The 11843-nt window shown below is 59.4% G+C and overlaps 1 non-coding gene across 1 annotated transcript; it reads right to left on the bottom strand.

The window, feature by feature from the left end:
- MIR345-1 (microRNA 345-1) lies at positions 10414-10493 on the bottom strand. The gene has a single exon (NR_038542.1). It is a non-coding gene; the product is annotated as a microRNA 345-1 (primary transcript).

The raw sequence follows: 11843 nt of genomic DNA, 5'->3' as shown, positions 1-11843 counted from the left end.
AGCCTGGCGACCGTGACCCCGAAGGCAGAGGCCATGCTGGGCAGCCAGCGGGTCAATGCCCATCTGGACGCCCTCCCACCCTACCTCCGCAGGACTCTTGTCCCCGTGCCCTCAGGACCCAGGGGTCAGGATATATGTGAGAGGCCACGATATGGGTCAGGCTCTCGGAGAACTGGTCACTGTCCCCACTGCCTGCAGGTCTGGGTCCCAGGCCACGTCCAGACAGCTCCTGGGGAGGCTGTGAGGTCCCATCCCTCCAAGCCCAAGCTCAGGCATTCTCCGTGTCCTTGGGCCTTCCCAGCTGCCCTGGAATTCCCCAGGGAACCTCAAAGCTCCCTCGCTTAGTCATTCAACAAACACCGTCTGAGCTGAGGCTGCACGCAGGCATATAAGACCCAGGCTCTGGAGTTTCCCGCTGTGGCTTGGCAGGTTAAGAACCTGACATAGTGTCTGTGAGGATGCAGGTTCGATCCCTGGCCTCACTCAGTGGGTTAAGGATCTAGCATTGCTGCAAGCTGCAGCATACTTCACAGATGTGGCTCTGATTCGACCCTAGAAACTTCCATATACCGCAGGTGCGGCAGTAAGAAGAAAACAAAAAAAAACCCAGGCCTCGTGGCCAAGGAGCTCTAGTTGGGGGTGGCGGTGGGGGTGACGGCGACAGCCACCACTGACTGAGCATCAGGGAGGCAGCCCCAACAACCCAGGTCCCAGGAAGCTCCATGCCCGTCACAGTGCCCTGGGCCACACCGTCCCTGAGCTTCCACGTCTGTCTCCCTGCACCCAGGGCCCCGCCACGTCTGCCTCCACTCAGTCCCCAGTGCCCAGCACCACCCAGCCCTGAGCAGGGTTCACGGAGTGAGGGGATCAGGGGTCAGGGCCGCCCGTGTGGCCTCTAACCAAACCCGAGTAGTCCTGAAGGGAAGCCGCTTCCCTCTGCCGGTCCCTGGAAACCACTGGCAAGAATGGCAACCCCGGGAGTTCCCGTCGTGGCGCAGTGGTTAACGAATCCGACTAGGAACCATGAGGTTGCGGGTTCGGTCCCTGCCCTTGCTCAGTGGGTTAACAATCCGGCGTTGCCGTGAGCTGTGGTGTAGGTTGCAGACGCGGCTCAGATCCCGCGTTGCTGTGGCTCTGGCATAGGCCGGTGGCTACAGCTCCGATTGGACCCCTAGCCTGGGAACCTCCATATGCCGCGGGAGCGGCCCAAGAAATAGCAACAACAACAACAACAAAAAGACAAAAGACAAAAAAAAAAAAAAAAAAAAAGAATGGCAACCCCCACCCCCACCCCAGCAGGGCGCCTGCTTCAGTTACCCAAGTGCTCCTCCCCTACAGGCTCAGGGGGCTCTTATCACAGCTCCGGCTCCATTTTACAGGGGAAACCACTGAGGCCCAGAAAAGGGGACTCGTCCGAGGCCATACAGGCAACAGGGCCGCATCTGATCACCAGACACATTCCCACAACCAGCCCCTCTGAGGCCAAGGGCCAGGCCTCGACGCCTATGAGCAGTACCCTCATGGCTGCCACCCCAGCGGTAAGCTCAGCACGACCCTGTGTGACCCACAGCAGCCCTTCGAGGACGCTGAAGCTCGGGGAAGGCTGTGCACTTGCCCAAGGCCATGCGCGGTGAGTGGCCAGGAAGCTGGCAGGACGGGGGATGGTGTTGACATGGCAGGGTCCGGGCAGTGTCATCTCAGTGCCCCTTGGGGCAGGGGCCAAGTGTCCACCTGTTTCCGGTCCTCTGACGGGCAGACCTGCAGGCCGGCCTGGAACAGGCTGGTGCTGACGGAAGGGGAGCCCCACCTCCACCTGCAGCTCTTTGAGAGTAACGTGCGGCACACAGGTTGGCAGTGGCCCCCGCCACGTCAAGAGGGCAGAGGGCAGATGCGGCCTTTCCAAGGCCAGTCCTGATGCCCTTCCTGGCTTTTGGAGAGATGCAGCTCAGCATCTGGTGAGAAGCCAGGCTGCCTGCCTTCAAATCCCGGTTCTGAGACCTGGGGCAAACACTTGGGCCTCTCTCTACCTCCGTCACATCTGCGACCACCCAGGGCACGCTCCAGGTGTGCTCCTGCGGGGTGGCCAGCCAAAGGCTAAGGCTGCATCAGTAGGAGCATAGGTTCTAAAAGGAGGGAGGGGGAGTTCCCGTCGTGGCTCGGCGGAAACGAATCTGACTAGTATCCATGAGGACGCAGGTTCGATCCCTGGCCTCGCTCAGTGGGTTAAGGATCTGGCATTGCCATGGGCTCTGGTGTAGGTCACAGACACCGCTTGGATCCCGCGCTGCTATAGACCAGCGGCTACAGCTCTGATTTGACCCCTAGCCTGGGAACCTTCATATGCTACAGGTGCAGCCCTAAAAAAAAAATAAACAAATAAACCCTCTGAAGTTCACATTCAGATCCACTCCTGCTACCCATCTGCATAGCCCCCAGCTGTCTCTCCCTGGACAACAGCCCACCCTACCCATGCCCCCAACTCGTGTAACAAACAACATGCCACATTCCAGGCACTGGGCCACAGCGATAAACACAGGCCAAGGTCCCTTCCCTTTATGTTCCAGGGGAGGAGACAACCAACCCAATAAACAACCAAAATAAAGAGTCCCCCAGAGGGCAGCAAGTGCCAATGAGAGTCAGAGCAGGGAGGGGACAGGGAGTCCTGGGGGAGGGCGGGGCTAGAGAGGGCGGCCCAAGAAGCGACCTCTGAGACCAGCGTGTTTTGTTGATCACAGCAGCCGAGCTTCCCCTGCCCTTTGTCTCTGAACAAACATGCCCAAGCTTCACCCTGGCCCACAGCAGGACTGCAAAACACGCCACGTCGCAGTTCGGGCTGCTTTGTGCAGGTCTAAACATCTCCCCACCCAGCTGTCAGCTTCTGGCGGGCAGGGTCAGATCAAGAGCAGGACTGACAGATGGAAGGACAGACAGGTGGGCGGAAAGACGGGAGGAGGGTGGATGATGGATGGACTGACAGACAGATGGACCCAAGGTAGCAGCATCTGCTCACACCCGACATAAGAGTTGGCAAGGAGGCCATCTGCAGGCCGGTGGACAGGAGGCTGGGCTCAGAAGAACCCCACATGGTTTGGGGGAGACCACAGGCCAGGCACAGTCAGCCTGGATTTGGCTGCCGACTCCACCTCTCCCAGCTGTGTGACTTTGGACCAGTGCAGTGACCTCTCTGAGTCTCACACAGATGGCAGGAGACAGAGCCAGGGGCGCCCCTCCCATGGGAAGGGTTAGAGTTATTAGTAGCAAGGTTGGCTTTAGGCCTCAGCCACCAAGAGCAGAGCCCCACCGCGTGCGGCCCCACAAGGCCCGAGCAAGGAATTCTGGGCCGGCCTCTAGGGGGAGACAGACGTGGCACAAACACCTGGGCCCCAACGGCAGCCAGCGCAAAGGACTCCGGGAAAAGGGAGGCATGGGCCCCATTAATTTTGGGCGGTGGGTCTTGCTGGCCGGCCGAGGTGCCATGGAGGATCTTGACACATCCTAAAATGCATTCTTACATTTTATAACAAAAGGAATAACCACAGTTATTAACAAAAACTCCAGACCGGAGTTTTTTCCATGGCTCAGGGGAAACAAATCCTACTCGGAACCATGAGGTTGCAGGTTTGATCCCTGAACTTGCTCAGTGGGTTAAGGATCTGGCATTGCCATGAGCTGTGGTGTAGGTCGCAGACACGGCTCAGATCCCACGTTGCTGTGACTGTGGTGTAGGCTGGCAGCTGTATCTCCAACTGGACCCCTAGCCTGGGAACCTCTATATGCTGTGGGTGTGACCCTAAAAAGACAAACAAACAAACAAACAAACAAAAAAACACTCCAGACCAAAGAGAGGCAGCCAGCCTAGAAAGTGAAAGCGGCCTGGGGCTGCCCAGGCCCAGGTCTGCTTCCCAGCAGGATGCAGGCAAAACCCATTTTCCTTTCTATTGTTTTGTGACTTGCCTCCTGCAGACTCACTTCCTTCTCCTGCAAGTCCACAAACAGATGAACCCTGCCCGGGCCAGGGGTGGACAGGAGGCAGAGCCACGCGGCCAGGGCATGGCCCTTACCTTGCATTTCTCACTGGGTCACCTGCCACGGCCTCAGTGTCCTTGTCTGAAGAATGGCGGTTCTGTTGTCTTTCATCCGACAGCTTCGGGAGGACAAAAGGGTCAGCTGCCTCAGGGCTCCTGGAGCCAAGCCTACAGGCAGTAAATTCTCTAAATGTCACCGTTAGGACTTAATTTGCCTGCGATGTACTTTGGGCTAGTGATTGTATTTATACACACGTGTTACTCCCCTGTGTTACAGAGAGTGGGCCAATAATCACACTTTGGGGTCTTCTGTGTTTCAACGGGCATGTTTTCAGAGAGGAATTTGCTGGGTCGCAGATACCTGAGCTGGGAGTTCCCGTTGTGGCTCAGCAGTAATGAACCCAACTGGCATCCATGAGGATGCAGGTTCGATCCCTGACCTTATTCAGTGGGTTAAGGATCCAGCATTGCCGTGGTGTAGGTTGCAGACGTGGCTGGGATCGGGTGTTGCTATGGCTGTGGTGTAGACCGGCAGCTGCAGCTCCGATTCATGCAGACTGGGAATTTCCAAATACTGCAGGTGTGGCCCTAAACAAACAAACAAAAAAAGATACCTGAGCTATTTTGAACTATCACATACTTTGCCATCTGGGCAAGATTTGCAGGGACAGAGAGGCGGTGCAACGTCCAGGCAAAGGACTCTGGAATCCAGAGTGGGCCCTGTAGGGCCGGGCGGACTCCGGACATCAGTAGCCCCGATATTTCCAGAAAGCTCCTTGGCAGGACTGGACAGGGTCAAAAGAGCCCAGGTGCACTCCCGTCTCACTCTATGACTGGGAGCAAACCACGGAGCCCCCCCAGGCTCAGTTTCTTCCTCTGTAAAATGGGACAGGAGACAAGTATGCCTCCTCTGGGCTTGGCACCTGCCGTGCTCTACCTGGATCAAATAATGCCCAGCTGGTTGCTGCAGACCACACGGCCACAGGCAGGCGGTGGCTGGTGTATCTCTAAGGTGTGACTGGCTCTAGGTGAGAGAAGCCCCCACCTCGGTGCTCCCAGACACTCGGGCCTCCCACTGACATCCTGAGGGGTTAGGGCCCTGGCTGCCAGGACCTCGGGTTTGCAAAGCATATGACAAAGCGTTTTCTGCAGTCTCCCCTGCCTGTGCCTCCACGCTGGCAACAGGCCAACAGGAAGAGCTGCAGCTCCCACTCCTGCCACCAGGGGCACCAGACACCACTGCCTTTAGCTTGAGCTCAGCCCAGGCATCAGACCCAAACTCCAGGCCCCCTGGAGCCACCGTTGTGTTACAGGTGAGGATACCGTGGGCCAGAGAGGAACAGCCGGTGACACTGGCGAAAGACCTGAAATTTGAGCCCAGCTCTGCCGTGGGGGACACCAGTGAACGCAACCCCGTGACTCAGTTTCCCTATCTGCACACAGGGTCAACTGCTGCCTGTGGCAGGGTTAGCGCTGGTAGGGACTTTGAAGGCTCCCGGCAGGAGCTGTCAGACAGAGCAGAAGTGAACCTCAGAGTGCCAGCCAGCAGCCTCAGGCCTGCCCCCAGGCACGTCATGGCCTTGTCTCTTCAGTTCCCTGGCACCAAAGCCGTAGCCAAGCCCTTCCCGTCACTACTTGCAGCACTTCCCGCTGGCCACCTTCACAGCCTGCCCAGGACACAGCATCTTCAGCCCGGGGGTCCCCTGGCTGGAAGGGCTGAGAGGGTCCCTCCACCTGGTGACTTGCCTGGACCGGGTGACCTCTGACACCACCCAGATCCAAACCCCAGGGGACTGGATTGAGGAGTGAAGTTCTCTCCAAAGCGGGGCTGAGGCCCAGCATGTCTGTGACGGGGGAAAGGAAGCTGTCAATTGTTCACTCACTCCAGGGCACACCTCCTTGTACGGCCTCACGTTAGGTGCTGGGACCCAAAAATAACTTGATACTACCCTTGCCTCTGCAGCCCAAGCGTGGCAAGGAAGTGAATCAATTATCTATTACTGCAGGAGAAATTATGCCCAAATTTAGAAGCTTACAATATCATTTATTATCTCACATTTTCTGGGCCAGAAATCCAGGAAGAGCTATGTTTCGTGGCTCTGGCTCGGGGTCTCCCATGAGGCTGTAGTCAAGCTGTCAGCCAGGGCTGCTCCACCTGAAGCTTGGTGGGGCTGGAGGACCCCTCCAGGGTGAGGCGCTCACGAGGCTGTCAGCCGGAGGTGTCAGATCCTGGTCTCCTGGACCCCTCCCCGGGACTGCCTGAGTGTCCCCACAACATGGTACCCGACTTCCCCCAGACCCGGGGGCCCAAGAGCGAACAGAGGGCAGCCTCAATGCCTTTATGCAGTCGTGTCTGCTCCGGAAGAGGGTGGGGACCCACTCACAGGCAGCACAGGAGCACCTGCCTGCATGGGCGTCCGCAGTGTGGACAGGACCGGCAAGGGGTTAGGCTGAAGGAGGGTCAGGACGGGGAGGGGCTTGGAACACGCCGGCTAGAGCCCGTGTACACATCTCATTGGTCCAGGGGAAGCAGCGGGCCTGGTGGGGCAGGAGCTGGGACAAAGTGCCAGGGACGAGGTGCTGCCTGAACCAGCCCTGAGGGCTGGCCCACCCAGATCCCCGCCAGCCCCGGCCGAGTGGCACAGAAGCCGAGAATCAGGCACCCAGGGGGGGCCGAGGAAGGGCCTGTGGTGGCAACTCAGAGGGGCCTGAAGCAGCAGGGTGGGTGGCAGAGGGGGCACGGTCCTCCCAGCTCAGCTGCCCCGGGGAAACGCTGCCCTGTTGGGCACTGGCTCATGTGCCCGGCAGGGTGGCTGTCTGAGGCCAGACAGGTAGGACAGAGGGAGCCACAGGAGGGAGGGGGGACACAGAGCTAGCAGAGGCCCCTCCCACCTGGAGAGGTTCTGGGGTAGGGGAGCTCCGACTCTGGTTCCAATAAGGACGGCAGGGCTCTTGGTTCTAGGATGCCAAGGCCTTTCAATCAGCCTCCCCAGGGGCCTGCCTGCTTCCTCTGGGGCCAGGGACGGGACCTTCTGGACCTGCCTCTGGGCTCAGTACAGGTCGTTCCCTGCCCGCTCCCCTGCCCCCCCCATCCCAGCCTGGGTGGGGGCACAGTGCCCTCCTCTGGCCACAGCCCTGGGTGCCTGCTCACACTGCCTGTCAGCCTGGGACAGTCACAGCAGGAGCCCCTAGAGGGCATAGCTCAGGCCTGGCCCAGGGGCAGCAAACACCCACCGTGTCCACGCTTGGCTGAGCTCCCCGAGCCCAGGCCCTTTGTCCTGACCAGCTGGCCCCACCCAAGCGGGGTCCAGCCCTTTGGCCTTTGGGGACAGCCCCGGCAGATCCCCTTAGCTCTATTTTTACCCCAGGCACACTTGCCAAGACTATTTATATCATATGCCCATCTTGAGTTTCTGGCCACCTCAGCTGCCAGCCGGAGCCTCCCTCACTCCTGCCTGCGGGTCCACTGCAAGGCCAAGGGCAAGCCGAGCATGGCGGAGACCACGGCTCACCTGGGGGGAGAACACAGCTCACCTGGGGAGGTAGCACCGGGGAAAAGGGAATGTTTCCAACTTAACCAAGACGCAAGGAACCCACGCAGCGCAGTGACCGCCTTGGGGCTGAATCAGTTCAGCGGAGAGAAGCCGCTCCTCTGAGTCTGCCCGGCAGGAGGACTCTGGGCGCCGTGGACGCCAGAGGCTGGCTGGCTGGCTGTCCTCAAGGGGTCCCAGGCCCTCTACCCTCTGAGGCCCAAAGCAGACCCGCTCCCTGGGGAGCTGGAGTCGCTCCCAGAGGCTGGAGGGACTTCCAGAAGGCAGGTGTTTATCCACCTGGAGAGAGACCCACTGGGCAGCACCCATGGCTGGGTCCCGAGGCCTCCAGCACAAAGCCACCCCACCTGTTCAGGGCAGCAGCCATGAGAGGACTTTGCTGGGCCAGGACCTGGAGCCCAGCTGTGGGGTCAGAACTTAAGAAGCCTTTAGGAAAAACTTCAGTACCTCGGCTGATTAATTTGTTTCCATCCTCTGTGCCCTGACAGCCAAAGGCAGAGAGCCAGGTTTTGTTCTGGAAGAACAACAGCAGGGCTGGGTCAGCCCCTGCTCCCTGCCGGCTCTGCGAGCTCCTTCACTTGCTCTGGGCCCTCGAATCCTCCTGAACCCATTTTACAGACGGCAAACCTGAGGCAAAGACGGCTCATAGGCTCACACAGCCAGGAGGGGTCTGTCCAAGTCGAGAGCAAAGAGCAAAACTGAGCCAGAGCCTCCTGAACCTGTCCTCGGAGATGGCCGGTTTCAAAGCAGACCTTGCCACACCGCCTCCCGGAGGGCCAAGGCGGGGCTTGGGATCCGCAGGTTAGCTGCCTCCCTGTGTGACTCCAATCCCTGAGGTCAAGCAGCGGGGACCTGTGGCCACACGGCAGGACCAGAGCCCAGATCCGCCCACCCAGGACGGGCTCCTTGCCGGCCTTCACCCCTTGCCGTGTGCCAGGCTCTGTTCAGTGGGGAGTCCCCGTTGTGGCTCCGCAGAAACGAACCCGACTCATAATCACGAGGATGCGGATTCAATCCCTGGCCCTGCTCAGTGGGTTAAGCATCCAGCGTTGCCACAAGCTGAGGCACAGGTCGCAGATGAGGCTCAGATCCAGTGTTGCTATAGATGTGGCACTGGCCAGTGGCTACAGCTCCAATTTGACCCCTGGCCTGAGAACGTCCATATGCCACAGGTGTGGCCCTAAAAAGGAAGAATAAAAAAAAAAAAAAAAAAAAAAAAAAAAAAAAACAAAAACAGGCAAGGTCCCATGCTGGTAGAGCCAACATCCTAGCGCTAGAGGATAAACACAGGAACACACACTGGCTCGAGCAGCTGGGCGGGAGTAGGGAGGGGGTGGGCTGGGGGGCTCTCCACTCTAGACAGGGGGACCAGTCAAGCCCCTTTCAAGGAGCTGAGCATTGGGCGGGAACCTGAGTTCCGGAGATGACCTTCGGAAGGCTGGGAGCAGATGCCCTTGCCCAGTGGAAGCAGCTGGTGCAAAGGCTCTGAGGTGGGAGTGAGCTTGGAGTTGTGAGGGTGGGGCCAGGGCACGCTGGGCTCTGAGACCCTGAGCTTGGGTTTTATTCTAAGGGGGGGGGGGGTCAGGGAACAGCCCAGCTCTTCCCGCCAGTCTTTGCCCAGGAGCTCGGGAACCTGTTCCAGCGGCTTCCACCCTGGAATTACACCTACCCTTGCTCCCAGCCCCACCCTCTGTACCCTCCAGCACAGCCTAACTCCCCAGGAGGTCTACACGGCCTGCACCTGCGCCCACCCCACCCCACCTCACCCGCCCTGTGAAACCTTGAGCTCCACCCAGCCTTTCTCCGCACAGCCTCCGGTCACTGACTCCAACAGATTCCAGAGTGAGAACATGAAGAACCCTTTTTTTTTTTCCCACCTGCTGGTGTTTCTAAGTTTTCCACACCAACCTGTCGTGGGTAAGAAAGCATAAAAGCTGTGCAAAATAAAAACTTGGCTGCACACTTTCAGTGGCCTGACTTGACCCCTAGTCCTCTGTGGCCCTATTCCCCACCCCTTGCTGTCCTCCTGTGTCGGGCCCCTCCAGCCCCTTAGAGGCTGGGGTCTGAGCTGGGATGGGGGAGGGTCTTGGGGCTCCGTGGAACAGGACATGTCTGTAAAAGCACATTGTGTGCTGTAATTTTATCCTCGGGAAGCGAAGCAGAACAACAGACACAAACCCCAGCGGCTGATGTAATAGCGAGGCCCATGGAGCCAGCTCATTCACTTGGCCGTGACTCCTTCACTTTTTGTCTCATCTCCCCCCTAACTTCTCCCCTCTAATTGCAGCAGGAGGCCCTGGAGGTCAGGGAGGAGGGTCAGCCTGGGCCCCTGCACCAGCTCCCCCACCTGGATCCCGGCGGGATCTGCAGAAACAGGGCTCCCCTCCCAGGAGCTTTTCGGAAGCTCAAGAATTGCATGTCTACTGTGTACCAGGCCGCTGGGACCCTTCCCAAGGACCCCCAAGGAGTCAAGGCTCATGCAACCTGCACCAAGCGCGACATTAACTTAAAGGCACTTGCAATCTCTTAAAAACAACACAACGCAGGTCCTCCGTCTTCTATCAGTCGTTCCATATTAATATTCTTACCGCCTGGTCAAGGTACTTGATTTCCCTCTCAAATCTCCCCAAACAGGGGTGGATGCTGCAAGCATTTATGCTTTACTTCCTAAGGCCTCAGCAACCCAGGAACCCCCTTCCCAGGAGTGAGTTGCCTGGATGACGGTGGTCCGGTTCAGTGGCCATGGCCGTGGCCTTGGAGGCCTCCAGCTACCCACGTATTTCCACAGTCAACTCCTGCCTTGTGGAGCATGAGCTGGGCCTGAGGCTGGCGAAATGCAAACCCAGGCCTCCAGACCCCTAGTTCAGGGCCCACCAGCCATCACAAGCACTGGACTAGGAGTCAGCAGACCTGGGTTTGGGGGTCTCTTCGTAATGAATGTTCTATTTCGATTGGAGGAAGCATAAAAGGAAACCCCACGGGGTGGTCGGATTCCCAGTGGCCTGTGTATCACCGTGGTCACTTCCTACATACCCCTGCCCTATTTCCCTAGTACCGAGCATACGTGATCTTCAAAACCTGTCTGGGAGCTACATGTCCACTGTAACCCCCCTGCGGACTTCAGACACGGTGAAATGCCAGTACAAGAACTGTGAAGATCTGCCACCCGGAAATACCGCAGGAGCCTGAAGGAGGAAGTTGGGTCCACGCCTGAAGGTGTCATCTGACTCCGTGAGGGAGAAAGTGCCCAGCCAAGACCAGTCCCAACTGCGACAGCCTGGACTTCAAGTGGTGCTGGGGAAGGACAGCAGGGGGAAGTCACCAGCCAGGACCCTCCCCAGGGAGCAGGGAGGGTCCCTTGCCACTGCCAATCTCCAGGACAGTGGGAGAGGAGGCGGGAGCGGCGTCGGATTTGGCTCCTGCTTAGCCACCCCCCCAACCTCCCCCCACACAGCTACCCGCGTCGACCGCACAGCCCAGGGCCTTCCCACTTCAGCGCACACTCTACCTCACTCCCACCCCGACTCTCCAGCCCAAGGCCTCCCAGAGCCGCGGCCCAATGACTGCCCCCTCCGGCCACACACGCTAAGCCACCGCCCATGGCCGCGCCGCGATCTGTCCATCTCCTCGCAGCTCTGGGACCAGTCCAGGAATCTTCCCCGTTCTACAATCTTCCGCGGCTCCCGCAGTTTGCTCTCAAGTGCGGGGCCCGGCGTCCAAGCCACGCCCTTCGCCCCTCGCCCCTCGCTTAGAGGCCAGGCGGCCAGAGGGCCTAAGCCCATCGCCAAGTGGGCGCACAGACGGGAGGGACGATGACTCCCCAAAGGGGCGCCTCGCCGCCCGAGGATTAAGTATCACAAGTAGTGTCCGAGCCCACAGGCCTTGGAGGGTCCTGGCGCTCCAAGTCCATTCCCGCGGCGTGTCCCCATTCTACAGGCAAAGACCCTAAGGTTGGTCGGCCGAGTTGGGATCTGAACCCAGGGGTCAGGATCCCAGGCCGAGTCCAAAGCGAGCGCACGCCACCTCCCGCCCCGCTGACCCGCATCACACACGCCGGGAAGTTCCCGGGCCGTGCAGGCTATGGGCTCCCCGGCCGGGCTGGACCCACCGTCCGGCCGCAGCGCACACCCGGCTTCCTCTCCCGCCGGTAGCGGCGCGGGCGGGCGCACGAAGCACATTCTTTGTCTGCAGCGACTCTGCACCTCCCCCGCCCGCCCTCCCGCTGCGTGCCCCCCGCCCCGCCCGCCCCAGGTCCTCCCAGCCAATG

The sequence above is a fragment of the Sus scrofa genome, chromosome 7 (assembly GCF_000003025.6).
Source record: "Sus scrofa isolate TJ Tabasco breed Duroc chromosome 7, Sscrofa11.1, whole genome shotgun sequence".
NCBI lineage: Eukaryota > Metazoa > Chordata > Mammalia > Artiodactyla > Suidae > Sus > Sus scrofa.
This window is presented reverse-complemented; position numbering and strand designations above follow the sequence as displayed.